The sequence below is a fragment of the Pelodiscus sinensis genome, chromosome 3 (genome assembly GCF_049634645.1).
Source record: "Pelodiscus sinensis isolate JC-2024 chromosome 3, ASM4963464v1, whole genome shotgun sequence".
Classification (NCBI taxonomy): Eukaryota; Metazoa; Chordata; order Testudines; family Trionychidae; genus Pelodiscus; species Pelodiscus sinensis.
In genome coordinates this window covers 131,948,395-131,965,030 of record NC_134713.1, presented here as the reverse complement: position 1 = coordinate 131,965,030, position 16,636 = coordinate 131,948,395, and the positions used below count along the sequence as shown (strand labels likewise).

General features: G+C 45.7%; 1 protein-coding gene across 3 annotated transcripts in view; it reads left to right on the top strand.

Annotated features, from left to right (window-relative positions):
- AKT3 (AKT serine/threonine kinase 3) overlaps positions 1-16,636 on the top strand; it is a 254,031-nt gene that overhangs the window by 26,014 nt on the left and 211,381 nt on the right. The window lies entirely within an intron of this gene.

Sequence of the window (16,636 nt, the reverse complement as noted above, 5' to 3'; positions counted from 1 at the left end):
TTGAAACTAACCCAAAGGAGTCACTTTAAGAGAGTATGGCATGATTTTTCCATTTTGAAATTGCTTTTATACTCCCCCACTGAATGTTAACAAAGATCTTTCTTCTTCGAGTGATGTCCCCATAGGTTCTCCACTGTAGGTGCTGGGCTTGCCCCAGCGCCGCAGGACGGAGATGTTCAAAGCTGTACCTGACCGGACCGTACATGTGTGGCAGGGCATCTCCCGGCGTTCGCAGTCTCCCATGCTGCGCGATCCGGTCGCAGCCAGTTCCTCTTCAACCGCCTCAGGCTGCAGATGGAGCAGATCCTCTCTCCTCGTTATCCAGTGTTTGAGAGACAAAACTCTACATTCTTCAACTTATCTTTACTTAATACCGGTTCCCATTATGGTTTTCTTCTTCTCCTTAAAAAAAAATTCTCTTCATAATAGCTTGTTCGAACTCTTCTATGGCTAAGTTTGCGTTTCTCTCCTTACCCAGTTAACCATTGTATATAATTAAAAAAAAAAAGAAGAAAAGAAGTTTTTCATTCTCGGCTAAAATGCCTGGGTCCCCGGGTTTCAAAAATGCTCCCTATGCTGGCCTCTGATGGCCAAGAAGCATGTATCCGCTCTCTGGGAGAGAGCCATGTGCTGCAGAAATGCGTGAATTGCTCTAAGCTAATGGCCAGGGCTCGCCACGACTGTGCAATGCAGCTGAGGATGATTTTATTTGACAAAGCCCTTCAGCCCCAGGATCATCTTCGCAGCCGAGCACAAGTCAACAGCCGCAAAAGAGGAGTGCCTCCTCCCCAACTCAGGCATCCCCGAAGAAGTCCAAGCCATCCCTGGCCAGATCGCTGCCCTTGACATCTCAGAGCAAGCCTAGTTCAGGAGTGAAGTCAGCCGCTTCCTCCACCAGTGCTCAACCTTCCTCTCAAGTTCCCAAAAGGGCAGAATTGGCTGGAACATTGGGCCACTTAGCTGCTGCTTCCAGAACAGTGGATCCGACAGTTTCGGTACTGCAGCCATCGGCACCATCCGCAGCGTCGGAACCACAAACACAGTCGGCACCGACCAGAGCCCCTCTGGTACCAGAGCTAGATTCAGCACTGACTCGGGCATGGGAGCAAACAAGTCAGATGCCGGCATGGGAACTCATGGAACTGGCCCCAGCGTGAGACCATACGGCACCATCTACAGCATGGAACCATGAGCCGCTAACTCCTCCATGGCACCAACCGGCACCGTTGGCACGCAGCCGTGATGTGGAATGGGGTCAGGATGCACGGTCTTGGCCTCATTACCACAGGCCGCCCCCCTCGGTGCTGGAACACACGGCACCAGCTTCGGCATACCCGGCACCAGAGACATCGGCACTGGCTAAAGCACAGGTGAAGACTCATCACTGCCATCGCCACCTTTAGCATTCTTGCTGACTCCCTCTCCCTCTCCACCAGCACCATCTAGCTGGAGATCTCCATGGCTTTCTCGGAGATATGCAGCACCAGATAGGCTACCATCACCGTTCCTAACGCCTCCAAGGGTTGCCAGAAGAGACTCTTGTTGTTTCTCTGTGTCTCCATCACCTCTATGCAGACAATCTTATTCTCCGTCTCCATCACTTCATTCTCGGAGATCCTATTCCAGACATGATTATCCAGCTACCACCCCTATAGGCGCGCTCCGTCACGGTCCTCATACCATCATTGCGACCGCTATGACTATTATCAACATCGCAGGGACTACTCACCTTGTTACCATCATTCCTGCTTTTCGCCCACATCCCCACCAAGATCCATGATGGGATATTCCTCCCCCACGCACTCTCCGCTCTTGGCTCCTGCATTCTCAGAACAAGATCCACCTCCCGTCCATCCTTCCCCTTCTAACCAGGGTGAGATGCAATCGAATACGGCGGATGCACAGCTACCGGAGGTATCCCCAATGGATCAGTCTTCCTCACCGGATGAGGCGGTTATACCTGGTGATGTTTCTCCACCAGATGATGTGAGCCAATTTCAAGACCTTTTTTAAAAGAGTTGCGGCGTCACAACAAATACAATTACAAGAAATTAAAGAAAAACAGCATTGCCTGTTAAAAAATTTACAAACAACCCAGAGTGCCAAACTAGCTATACCTCTGAATGAGGCGATATTAGAGGTGGCCAATGAATTGTGGCAGAGACCTGCTTCGGCCCTCCCAACTAACAAGCGTGCTGATAAGAAGTACTTTGTCCCCCCCCAGGGGCTCCGAGTTCTTGTTTTCTCACCCACAACCCAACTCTCTTTTGGTTGATGCAGCCCATCAAAGGGCAAAGGCGCCTCAATATAAAACTAATGCATCAGACAAGGAGGTGAAAAGACTTGATTTATTTGGTAGAAAGGTCTACACGTCTTCGACTCTACTCCTAAGGATCGCGAATTACCTTCCTCACCTATCCAACCATAATTTTGACAATTATACTAAATTGACTCCATTAATGAAAGCATTGCTAGAGTCCAAAAGGCTGCTCCTAGAGTTCCTAGAGAGTTACAAACAAAAGTAGAGGACTTACCCTTTGATAAAGACCAATTATTCGGTGAGCAGACAGATTCTGTGCCTACATTCCAGTTAGGACTCTAGAATAACACTTAGATCACTAGGAACGTAGCAGCATCTGCCACGACAATTTGATCAAACATGTCACCCCCAACGTCAGAGGACTTCTGAGATGTAGGAATCTGACCAGCTGTGCGCGAACTTGGTTAACAAGCAGCACGTTTGACGTGTTTGTCGAGAGCAGGCAGACAATCCCACCAAACCTCCATATGTTTCACCACCAGCTGAGGCTTTTCTACCATCAATGGCTCAATATTACCACGCCATCCCATTCCTATCTCTACCTTCCACAAACCCACCATCCCCGTCCCTTTTCAGGGACTCATCTCACAAGGACTTATTATGCACCGAGATTACTCACCTACTTCATATCGGTGCCATAGAAAGGGTTTCACCTCAATTCCAAGGGAGAGGGTTCTACTCCCGCTACTTTCTGGTTCAAAAGAAAACCGGTGGATGGAGACCTATATTGGACCTCTGACAACTAAACAAATACCTCCGCAAGCAACGCTTCAAGATGGTGACCTTGGCCTCTATACTCTCCACTCTGGAACGGAGCAATTGGTTTGCTGCTCTTGACCTCAAGGTCACTTATTTTCACGTAACAATTCATCCTGCCCACAGGAAATTTCTATGATTCAGAGTCGGTACAGATCACTTTCAGTACTGAGTCTTCCCCTTCGGCCTTGCATCAGCACCCAGGGTTTTCACAAAGACATTAGCAGTGGTTGCTGTGCATCTTCGTTGCAAGAGGGTGATAATATACCCTTACGTAGACAATTGCCTTCTGAAAGCAGGCTCGTCCACGGAAGCACCAGAAATGCTGTGAGTTACAATTGAAACCTTCCTTCTCTTAGGCTTCCTTATCAACAACGACATATCCATTCTTCAACCAACCCAAAACATAGAATTCATAGGAGCTCGTCTGGACTCCATTTCAGCAAGAGCTTACCTGCCTACCCACAGATTTCAAGCAATACAAACACTGCTGGACGAGCTCCTCTACAAATGATCCGTTCAGGTTATAACAATGCTCAAGCTGTTGGGCCATATGGCCTCTACGACATACGTCGTACCCCATGCCAGATTACACTTTCGGCCACTACAACATTGGCTTCTAAAGGTCTACTATCAGAGAAGACACAATGTGAACAGAACAGTGACTATCCCCGATACAGTCAAAGCTTCTCTCCACTGGTGGACCAGGGATGACCGCTTGCTCTCTGGTACTCTGTTTCACCAGACCCTACCTTGTTACCACACAACTACAGATGCGTCTTTTATCTGCTGGGGGGCCCATATGGACAATCTTTCCATTCAAGGCTGCTGGTTTCCACAGAAGTCTCTGCTGCACGTAAATCTCTTAGAGCTCAGAGCCGTGCTAACGCCTGCAGACATTTTCACGCACACTTCCGCAATTCTACAGTTGCTATCTTCACAGACAACATAGCAACCATGTACTACATAAATTATCGAGGCGGTGCACGATCCCACTCGCTCTGCACAGAGTCAAACCGATTATGGAATTGGTGCATTGCCAATGGCATAGCCCTTGTGACATCCTACTTACCTGGCATCACCAACACAATAGCAGATTCCCTCAGCAGGAATTTCGCAACAGAACACGAATGGGAGATTTACCAAGGAGTTCTTCATTCCGTATTTCGGCAATGGGGCACTCCTCAAGTAGACTTATTCGCCACCAATACCAACAAAAAGTGTTGTTGCTAGTGCTCCAGAGCTGGTCTTGGCCCCAGTTCTCTGGGGGACACCTTCCTACATGACTGGGGGGTCCTTCTTCATGTACACTTTTCCGCCTACGCCTCTTATCTCCTAAGTCCTCCAATAGATCAAAATAGACAAAGCTCCCGTGATATTAATAGCACCCGCGTGGGCATACCAACATTGGTAATCACTCCTCCTACGACTAGTGCGATACCCTCCGTACCATCTCCCATTAATTCCGAACCTCCTCACTCAGGAGCAAGGCTTTCTTCTGCACACACAGTTACACTCCCTGCACCTTGCAGCATGGTACCTAGTTGGCTAAACACTTCTGAAACCCTTTGCTCTGACCAAGTAAAGAACGTTCTCATTCACAGCAGAAAGCACAACACGTGATCTACTTAGCTTGCAAAGTGGGCACAATTTACTTCTTGGTGCTCTCAGCCTTGTGTGGATCCTCAGACAGCTCCCATCCATGTTATCCGGGACTACATAATACACTTGAAACAGAGTGGACTGGCCTTAGCATCTCTTAGAGTTCATCTCACGGCACTCACAGCCTTTTGGCACCCAATTCATGGCGTGTCGGTGTTTGCTAACTCTCTCTCTAAGAGATTCCTGAAGGGCCTAATGAACATAGATCCACCTACACGGGCTTCCCCTCCTTTGTTGAATCTAGACTTGGTCCTTTGGGCCCTTACGGCACTACCCTCTGAGCCTCTAGCTACGATTCCTCTTCAGACTCTCACGATGAAGTTGGTCTTCCTCATAGCCATCACCTCTGTGCAATGAGCGAATGAGATTTCAGTTCTGATGGCAGTATCTCCATATATCATCTTCAACAGAGACAGTGTGATCCTCAGACATCACCCAGCGTTCATTCCTAAGGTGTCCTCAGAATTCTACCCTAATGAACCATACCCGCTTTCTTCCAGAAACCTCATGCATCGCCATGTGAGACACACTTCCACACACTTGACATCTGTAGGGCCCTAGGCTTTTACATATAATGCACAAAGACCCTTAAGAAAATGGATAGATTAATAATCTCCCTTGCTGAACACTCTAAAGGGGAGCCCTTGTCTTCACAGCATTTTTCTAACATTATTGTTTCCTGTATCACCCAATGCTATGCTGCATGAAATGTGCCACTCCCACAGCTCCCTAGAGTCCACTCTACAAGGGCAGTACCTACCTCCACCACTTTCTTAAAGGGTGCTTCTTTTTCTGATATTTGTAGGGCAGCCACTTGGGCTTCTTACGGCATGTTTGTCAAACACTGCCATTCAGCACAGGTGGCTTCTGGATATACTTCCATGGCATTTGCCGTCCTTTCTTCCATTAATAAATAGTAGCCTCCAATCCCCACCTTCCTTTCCACGGGTGGGTACTGCTACTCAGTCACCAACAGTGGAGCACCCATGGGGAAATCACTCAAAGAAGAAAGCGAAGTTACTCAGCTTGGTGCAGTAACTGTCGTTCTTCGAGATGTGTCCCCATGGGTGCTCCACTTCCCACCCACCTCCCTGCTTCGAAGTCTGTTTCTCTTTATTGCAGATCCTGAGGCGGGTCAGAGGAACTGGCTGGGACTGGAATGTGCATCACAGGATACTATGAATGCTTCGAGACACCCTGCCGTGCATGCGCAGTCTGGTTGGGTACTGCTTTGAACATCTCTGTCCTGCGGCGCCGGGGCAAGCCCAGCACCTACAGTGGCGCACCCCCGGGGACACACATCTCGAAGAATGACAGTTACTGCACCAAGGTGAGGAACTTCGCTTTACTGTATCGTATACATGGGTATTAGTGTACATATGTATACAACCAGGTTGAGAAGGTTTGGAATTAATTCATGCTTGAGATATTTAGATCAGTCCTAGATTTTTAGCTGTTTTATAGTATCAAAGTGTGTGCTTTTAAAAATACTTCCTAAGGTTTGAATTGGGCTTTTTTTGCCCTCTGCCAGAGTTTACAAAAATCTGTGTTGTCCTCCAGTTAACATCAGTGCTTATAGCCCATATATTCTTTTATCTCACTTGGAAAATACTATTAATGGGTTCTCAAACTTCATTGCATCCTGACCCTCTTTGACAATAAAAATTACTACATGACCCCAAGAACAGGGATTAAAGCTGGAGGACATCTAATGCCCTCTGCTCCAGCGGCGTAGCCAAAGCCCAAGCCTTTCTGCTGTAAAAGAGGGGGTACAGATTTTAAGTCTAATGGCTTCAGCCTCAGAAAGAGGTATGTTGCTCCAGGATTTCCTTTTTATGGCTATAGTAAGTTTTCTTAAAAATATTTTTCTTATTATTTTTATATTGTATTTTCTTATTTACAACAAATTTAATGATCAGTTATCTGGAAAAACAACCACAAAGGTAAAGCACAATTAAAGAAAAGTAGTAGCTGAAGAACAATAAAATAATTTGCTGATAAGACACACGTTTTTGGCTTCTAATTTTTTATATAGCTTTAGGTTACCATAGCAGTGGTTTTCAAGAACAAAAACATTTAGAAACTCTTAAGATAAAGAACGCCCTTTTGTTTAGTGAAAATTGTCTTAAGGAACCAAAATAAGACTTTGTTTATCTATGGATATAAAACCAAATAGCTTATGCTCACAGTCCAGCAGTTCCTATAAGGAGGCGGGACTACAAAATAAGAGTATCTAAATTGTGTTGGAAGGACTTCGGGAACTGACATTGGTATAATCACAAAGATACCTCTGTTTGGTTAGAAGTACTAGCTTGCTTGGACTCATTTGTATTTTAATGTCAAGAGGTATCTCTGGGGGTGTTCCGATTTGGGTTCGGGTGTGTCCTCGTGTTGGTGACTGGAGATTTTTCTAGCAGTGCCCTGCTGTGCTGCATGTACGCCGTAGTGCCTCCTTGTGCCATTGGTGTCAGTTAGGTGAGTGCACGCTGTTGCCCTCACAGTTCCTTCTCTACTATCTTCAGTGGAGGATAGAGCTCTGTTCTCTCACCCCTTTTTCACAAAAACAACAACAAAAACCCAGTTAATTCTCCTCAGTTTTATTCTCCTTTCCAAGTTTTGAATCCCTCCCGACCTGCTAACTTCAAACTCCCCCACCCCCAAACAAAAAAACCAACTCCCCCATCCCCGTTTTTCTTCATTGTTCATCCCCAATCTCGTTTTTTCCCTTATGCCTTGATCCCTGGCTTTAAACGGTGTGAATCCTGTTGTAACGGGCATACCTTGTGTATAAAGTGTCTTGGAGAGACCCATCTGATGCAGAAGTACATTGCTCAGACCTCACTGGTAGAGCACAAAGCTTCCGTGCCAATAGGCTGAAAAGATATCTGTACGAGAAATCTCTTCAGCCTCTGTAGGACGACTTACCTCCCAGGGCCAAATTTCAGACAAGTCAAAAGATATGGACAAAAGTTGTCTCTCTAGCTCTTCTGACAAGCTGAAAACGAAAACCCAGGTCTCCCCAGCACCAAGCTAATCGAGGGTGAGCATAGGCAGTAAGACAGGTACCTCTGGCACGGCACCACATAAATAATTGGCTCTGCAGAAGAGGGTTCATTCTGAACCCAGACAAAAACTGTTGGCACCGACTGAACCCACGGCACCCACCAAGACAAATCGGTGCTGAGGACCGCATTGAAGATATCCCTGGATATGGCACTGAAGAGAACCTGCACCGAAATGCCTCCTGCCAATGCACCATCCCCGACAGCACCAGCAGCTTGGGCTCAGTCCTGGCATTGCCACCAAAATGGACACGGCATCAAACATCCTCCTTAGTCCGCGGTTTGTCGGCACTGTCATCCATCTCCGTGATCCTCGGTGCATTCCATCCATTCCCCGAGGTCACCAGTCCCATTGATCTCTCCGAGTGAAGCCGACACCGAACCACAGAGCCACTTCACCCTCTCCTGCCTCCACCACTACCTTGGTGCTCACAACACTGGCCATATCGACCATCCCCAGACTCTGGACAGTGGCATCCCTGGGAGTCCTGCTCTTCTCACACGAGTAATCACATTGTTCCTTCAACATCATCAAAAAGACCACCTCAGTCACCTGAACCCACACCATTAGCCACAGCGCCACATTCTCTAGAACAGTGGTCCCCAACACGGTGCCCGCGAGCGCTATGGCGCCCATGGGGGCATTTGTATGCACCTGCCAAGTGCTCGGGGCTGGCCTGGCCCCGGGCACGTGGCGCATGCATGGTGCCGGAGCCGGGCTCATGGTGAGTGCCGGCCCCGGGAGCGCCGCGGATTGGCCGCCTGCACTCTGGGCGTGTGGTGCTTGGGAGTGGGGAGGGGGGCGCTGGGCACGTGGTGCTTGGGGGCAGGGAGGCGCTGGCCCCGGGCGCGTGGCGCTTGGGGGGGGGGGCCTGCCCTCTGGCATCCGGCAGGCAAACGGCCACGCCCCCTGGCGCCTGGCAGCCTCAAATGGTTGGGGACCACTGCTCTAGAACTTGTTCAATCAGAATTGGACAACTCCTTATCAGAAGGGGAGGATATGTCCCCTCTCTACACGACTGCTCTTTGCCAGACAAGATTATCATTCTTACTACCCTGGCTCCTGATGACGACTCCAAACAATTCCATGAGCTTTTTAAAAGAGTAGGCCTGGCAGAAGGACAGGACCTGCAAGAAGTACAGGAAAAATAATACCGACTCCTACACACACTATTACTCCCTATATCCTCCCAGATCACCCTCCTGATAGATGAAGCCATTATGGACCCCGCCAATAACATCTGGCAAACCCCAGTGTCCATTATCCCCACCAATAAAAGGGCTGACTGCAAATAGTTTATAACGCCCAAGGGTATAGACTTTCTTTTCACACACCCTCCCCCAAATTCCCTAGTAATGGACTTGGTCAGGTACAAGACAAAACAACCCAATTTGAGGCCAACTCCTCAGGACAAAGACACTAAATGGTTGAACAACGAGAAGTCCTGTGACACCTTATAGACTAACAGATATATTGGAGCATAAGCTTTTGTGGCCAAAGACCCACTTTATCAGATGTATCTGATGTGGATCTTTGCCCATGAAGGCTTATGCTTCAATAAATCTGCTAGTCTATAAGGTGCTTCAGGACTTCTTCTTGTTTATGCAGATTCAGACTAACATGGCTGATACATAAATGGTTGGACGTTATGTATCAATAACATGATAGATAAATGGTTGGACATTAATGTGACATAAGGTCTATTCCTCCATGACTTTGATTCTTAGAGCAGCAAAATACACTGCAATGCTGGCCGATTCCAACTACACAAAACTCCAGGAGTTTGTATAATTCCTCCTGGAGGATAAGAGGCCGATACTTCTCAATGTGATGCAGGAGGGCCACATCATGTTCCGCATGGCATTACAATCTGCCATGGACATGGCTGATACAGCTGCCCAGGTCGCAGCGTTGGCCATCGTTATGCGAAGGGCATCATGGCTACAGGCGTCTGGGGCACTCAGAGACATCCAGCAGAAAGTCGAAGACTGTCCCTTAGACAAAATCACTGTATTTGTGTCCAAAACAGATGAAGTCCTTCACTCACTGAAGGACTCAAACACAACCCTCTGGACCTCAGGCACTCCCCCCAACGAAAGGACAAGGTACAACACCTACCAAAGGCCTAGAGAATTGTACCGACCACAGATGAGATACAACTTCCAACAGAAACACCGACCCCAACAATGCAGACCTCAGTGCCAATAACCACTTTCAACACCCCAACCTTCCTCATCAAAGCAACAAATGTGAAGGTTTGGGTGGGAGCCAGAAAGCTGTCCCCATTACTGTTACACTACCAACTGGACAGTTAGAGTTCACCCACTGCCTCCAGCCCTTTTTACATCAATGGGCACAAATAACAGACAGATCGGTGTTAGTTCTCATGAAAGGGGGTTACTCCATACCCTTCATCTCTATTCCCTCTCTCCTTCCCTCTCACATCCCTTTTCAGAGACCCCCCCCCCCACAAGGCCCTCCTCCAGCAGGAGGTCCTCCACCTTTTGCAAATAGTTGCAATAGAGCCAGTACCAACAGCTTTCTAAGGGAGAAGGTTTTACTCATTGTACTTTCTAACACAGAAGAAAAGTGTCAGGAGACTCATTTTAGATTTAAGAAGGCTCAACAAGTATGTCACATACTGACGATTCAAGATGGTAACACAACCTATAGTAATTCCAGCACTAGACCAAGAGGATTGGCTTTCAACTCTTGACTTTCAGGACGCATATTTCTACATAACACTACATCCTGCCCACAGATGGCTTCTACAATTTACAGTGGGGAATCACCGCTGTCAATATTGAGTTTTCCCTTTTGGCCTCTCAACAGTTTCCAGAGTTTTTTCCAAGATTCTAGCTGCTGTTACAGCATACCTATGTCGTCAGGGAGTCATAATATTCCCATACCTGGACAACTGCCTTATAAAAAGGCACATCCTTCCAGGAAACACAAGACCTGGTCAACGCTACCACCGATCTTTTACTCCGACTTGATTTCCACATAAACTACCAAAAGTCCACACTCCAACCCTAGACTCTAGAGTTTATAGGAGCACACATCAACACCATCGCAGTCAGGGCAACTATGCCCACACGTGGATTCAAGGCCCTCTACAACCTCATAACAGTGGTGCACGTAACCTCCACTGCAGCTGCCCGCAAATGCTTCAAGATTCTGGGCCACGTGGCTGCCACCACTTATGTGGTCCAACTGGCCTGAAAGCACATGAGGTGCTTCCAGGCCTGGTTAACCCCACACTACACCCCTTTTAGGGACCCCTTTTCCAAGACTGTCACTGTCTCGCCATGTGTCCTCAATTCATTGGAATGGTAGACTGATCCACACAATGTACTGAGAAGTGTACCATTTCATCAGCTGACCCCAACAGTTACCATTATGACTGATGCATCCCTTATGGGATGGGGAGCTCATCTTGGATCTCACACTGTATAAGGCAAATGGTGCCTCAGCGAGAAAACATTCTACATCAATCTGCTAGAACTCAGGACAGTGCACTGTGCATGCCTCCACTTTCTGTACCATATAGCACACAAGACAATCAGTATCATGACTGACAATACAATGTGCATATTCTATATGAATTGGCAGGGTGGAGCCTGGTCACCCTCCTTTCTTACAGAAGTGATGAAATTATGGAACTGGTGTATTGCACATCAAATCACCCCCAGAGCCACATAGCTCCTGGACACCCTCAGCAGTATTTTTTACGACCATCGTGAATGGGAGGTAAATGCTCAAGCTCTTTAAGAGGTTTTCCTATGATGGGGACACCCAGGTATAAATCTTTTTGCAACCAAGTACCACCTTTATTGCTCTGGAGCAGCTCTGGGGAAGGGTTCTCTAGGGGATGCTTTCTCCCTCTAATGGAACTCACCTCTCCTTTACGTGTTCCCACCATTTCCCTTGCTTCACAAGATTATCAGCAAGATCAGAATGGAAAGAGCCCATGTCATCCTTGTCACACCAGCATGGTCAAGGCAAATGTGGTTCCCTTACCTGCACAGATCGGTGGTAGCGGATCTGTACAGCTTTCCCCTGCAACGCAATCTTCTCACTCAACATCATGGCAGGATTCTCCATCCCAAGACAGACAAACTCCACCTCCAGGCATGGCGCCTTCATGGCTCCAGAATGCCAAAACCACCCGTTCAGATCGAGTAAAACTGATATTAATTAACCGTAGGAGAGATTCCACCAGAAAAACTTACCTCTACAAGTGGTCCAGATTCTCTGAATGGCTCAAATACAGTCATCCTATGCCTCCTGATACTACCCCCATCATATTGGACTACTTCCTAGAACTAAGGGAATCAGGCCTACCATATTGGACTACCTCCTAGAATTAAGGTAATCAGGCCTACCTTTCAATATGGTTAAGGTGCATGCAGCAGCAATAGCAGCCTCTCATGGAAACACCAACAGCAATTCTTTCTTTTCAGACCTGCTCACAAAACTGTTTCTTAGGGGTCTCCAGAATACTTTCCCATTGTTATGGCCTCTAGTTCCCATCTGGGACCTGAATCATGTTCTCAAAAGTTTAACCAAATCTCTCTGAACCTCTAGCAACTTGCTCTTGGCTACACCTCTCCATGAAAGTAACCTTGAAAGACGTCATAACTTCCAGCAGGAGAGTGGTGAGCTGGCAGCATTAATGGCAGACCTCCCTCCCCCCAAACACAGTATTCACCAAAACCAGAGTAACCCTTTGGCCTCACCACAAATTTCTACAGAAGATCCCATCTCCCTTTCATATTAACGACCGGATACGCTTTCCTGTGTTCTTTCCCAGCCTCACGCTGATCCATCCCAAGTGGCGTGGCCTACCCTGGACACCTACAGAGCACTTATGATCTACGTAGTTCGAACAAAATCTTCCAGACTATTCCTATCCTTTGCTGAATATTCCAAGGGCCAAGCTGTTTCCTCCCAGAGAATCTCTAAGTGGATCTCATCCTGCATCCACACATGCTACACCATTCACAACAAACAACCGCCCGATACCATCACCACTCACTCGACCGGAGCCTTTGCCTCCATGATGGCTTTCTTCAATAATGTGTCTCTGGAGGACAATTGCAAGGCAGCCACCTGGTCATCCGACCATACATTTGCAAAACATTACGCTCTTACCTCTGCCATCACTCCATCCATGGCTGTTGGAGAAGCGGTGCTGTCCTGTTATCATGGCAAGGCTCCAAACCTGCCTCCACAATACGGCTTCTGCTTTGTAGTCACCCAGAGTGGAGCACGCATGGGGACATCACTCAAAGAAGAAAAGAGAGTTACTCACCCTGTGTAGTAATGGGGATACTTCGAGATGTGTGTCCCCATGGGTGCTCCACTACCCTCCCTCCTTCCCCTGCTTTGGAGCTTTCTTGGTCTAGTGGCCAGGGTAGAGAAGGAACGGAGGGGGCCATACTGCGCATGCACCTTACAGACACCAACAGCACGAGGAGATGCCACAGCACGCATGTGGTGTGACGGGGCACTGCTAGAAAAATCTCTGGTCACCGGCGCAGGGATGCACCAGCATCCAGAGTGGAGCACACACGGGGACACACATCTCGCAGAACCCCCGTTACTGTATAGGGTGAGCAACTCTATCTTTTATGCAAATCGGAGTAGTAACTTCTCTGTCTTGGTGGTATTTCACTTTTGTTTGTTGCCTCTTGCTCAAAATATATAATGGACAAATGTATATAACTAGTCTAATTACAAAAATACCAAATTTACAACTTTTTATCTGGCTCCCTCATTCAGTTTTATTTTAAAACAAGAGGACTTTTTATAAATTTCCCATCCCCAGACACTTCCTGATCAATATTACTAGCTGTATCACATATTAGCACCATTGTTATACTTTGCAACAAGATTTCTATGCTTTATATTGCTATGTTTTGGGCATGCCTTTAACTAGACACAGTTCTAAATGTGAGGCATCTCTTCTTGGAGCAAGGAGGCTGCCTGGATCATGTTATTATTGCCTCCATAATGTAGCTAAATGCAGTAATATTATGTGCTGAATTACCTTTTAATTTTAGCCACAAGATGGTTTGTCTAAGTAGCATGATATGCAGAGACAAAGACTGTCATTTTGCATAGTGACTTCATATTTTTATTTAATGTCACGGAAAGCAGGAAAAGCTGAAAAATTTAATAAACCTGTTGTAGAAACTATTCTGGAATATGTAATAAATATGTACTACAGGTAAAGAAGTGGTAAACTGAACCTTGTCTAACACGGTATACTTTCAGGTCTGACACACGAGATAATTTGGTTCTCACAGTAATTAATACTTTAAGTTCCGAATTTCCCTTTTGTTGGCTGCTTAATGTAGATATTTACCTTGTTTTGATAATTGTATTCATATAATTACTTTAATGTGAAGTTACAATGTGATTAGGAAGAATGAAAATGGCAACCTGATTTGACTGTTCATTACACAGCAGAAAGCCTCCACCAGAGTTTTACATAGTCTCACTATGGTATTGAGCCTGTAAATGCATGATATTTTTCTAAATGACTGCTGGGGCCAGAAAAGAACTAAGATATGAAAAATGAAATTTAATGTTTTGCTGAATATTATGAATCTGAAATAATCAAAAAATATTTCTGGAGCTTTTTGAAGTGAGGCCTCTTCATTGGCTTTTTCTATCAATTTGGTTATTTCTTTCCTCTTTTAAATAAGGATATTTTGACAACCTATTTTTTTCCCTAATTTTGAGTTTGGAATAATGTATAACTATATATGTGTGTCTGCAGATAAATAAAGCATCTGGCAGCCTCACAGGCACTAACCTTCGCAAACTGTGTCTGCAAGCCACTTATTTCCCATTCCTGATCTAGAAGGTCATCTTCAAGTAGTGTTGTGACATTTTGGGTCACGAGAGCTCCTTGAGACTGTCACCTGAGGGTCTTATCATACCACTGAGCCCATTTTCCTGAACTTTGGGGTGCCCCATCACCCTATCCTGATTCACCACAGGTTCTGTTCTACCCTACCAAAAGTACAGAATTAGGGTAACAGCTCCCATCAGAGTAACACAGACACAAAGGACAAGCTCAGGTTAGGAAGGAGGAAAAGCTCTGGTCAGGGAAAGCTAAGTCACAGGGACTTAACATAGTACCCTAGGACATAGCTGCCATATGACCAAAACACCATATAAATCTGTCTCTCTGTGCATAAAGTTTATACAGATTGAACTCATAAGATGTTTGCCCCCTTTATCAATGAAAGAGAGAGAGATGTACAGCTGCTGTTCCCCTTTCCCCGCCCATGGGTGACATTTATTTACACTGTTTTTGATAATAAATAAAGGTGATTTTATTAAGTATAAAAATTAGGATTTAAATGGTTGTAAGTGATAATGGAAAGGACAAAGTACATTTCTAAGCTAACAAAAGCATAACACGTTAACTAATCCTAATAAATTAAGATAAGTTATTACAAATCATAATTTCATAATTATGATAAGGAAATTCTGGGGAATTATAGGCCAATTAGTTTAACATCTGTACCTTGAAAAGATGATTGCTTAATTATTTGTTCCATTAATTTACAGTCATCTAGAATATAAGGTGGTAAGTAACAGTTAGCATAGATTTGTAAAGAAGAAATCATGCAAAACCAACTTAATAGCTTTTTTTGACAGGATAACAAGCCTTGTGGGTGCGGGGAAGTGGTAGATGTGGTATATCTTGAGAGAGACCTTTAGTAAGTCTTGTAATACTCCTTTGTATCATCTCATAAATTAGGGAAATATAGCCTAAGTAGAATTACTATACTATGGGTGAATAATTGCTTAGAAAACCATTTCCAGAGAGTAGTTATCAGTGGTTCCCAGTCCAGCTGGTGGAGTATATAAAGTGGAGTCCCATGGAGATAATTTCTGAGTCCAGTTCTGTTCAGTTTCTTTATTGGTGATAAACTAATGGCATAGAGAAAACACTTATAAAGTTTGCAGATGATACCAAGCTGGGAGGAGTTGCAAGTGCTTTGGAGGATAGGATTAAATTGAACTGGCCAAACTGGAGGAATGGTCTGAAGTAAATAGGATGAAATTCAGTAAGGACAAATGCAAAGTGCTTAAGTTAGGGAAGAACAATCTGTTACACATTTACAAAATGTGAAAAGTCTGTTGAGGAAGGAACATTACAGAAAAGGATTGAGGGGTTGTAGTAGGCCACAAGCTAAATGAGTCAGTAGCGCAACACTGTTGCAAAAAACCCAAACATTGTTCTGTTAGCAGGAGAGTTATAAGACATGTGAAATAATTGGTCTGCTCTGCTCCATGCTGATTAAGCCTCAACTGGAGTATTGTGTCTAGTTCAGAGTGCCACATTTCTGGAATGATGTAGAGAAATTGGAGAAGAAAATGATTAAAGGTCTGGAAAACATGACCTATGAGGATAAAATTGAAAGAACTGGGTTTATTTAGTCTGGAAAAGAGCAGATAGAGAGGATGTTTTAAAGTATGCAAAAGGTGGTTGCAAGGAAAAGTGAGAGAAATTATTTTCCATAATCTCTGATAAGACAAGAAGCAATGGGTTTTAATTGCAACAAGGGAGGTTGGACATTAGGAAAAATGTGCTAGCTATCAAGATTGTTAATCATTGGAATAAATTACGTAGGGAGAATGTGGAATCCCCATCAAGTCAGGGATGGTCTTACATCAGGGGTAGTCAATAATTTTTGATGAGTGTGTGTGTCAAGGGGTGGGTATGCCCAGCCCCCTCTGAGGCAGGGTGTTGAGCCTATCAGGCCCCCTCAGATGTGCTCCACCCTGTGAGTGGTATCAACCCCAGTCCCC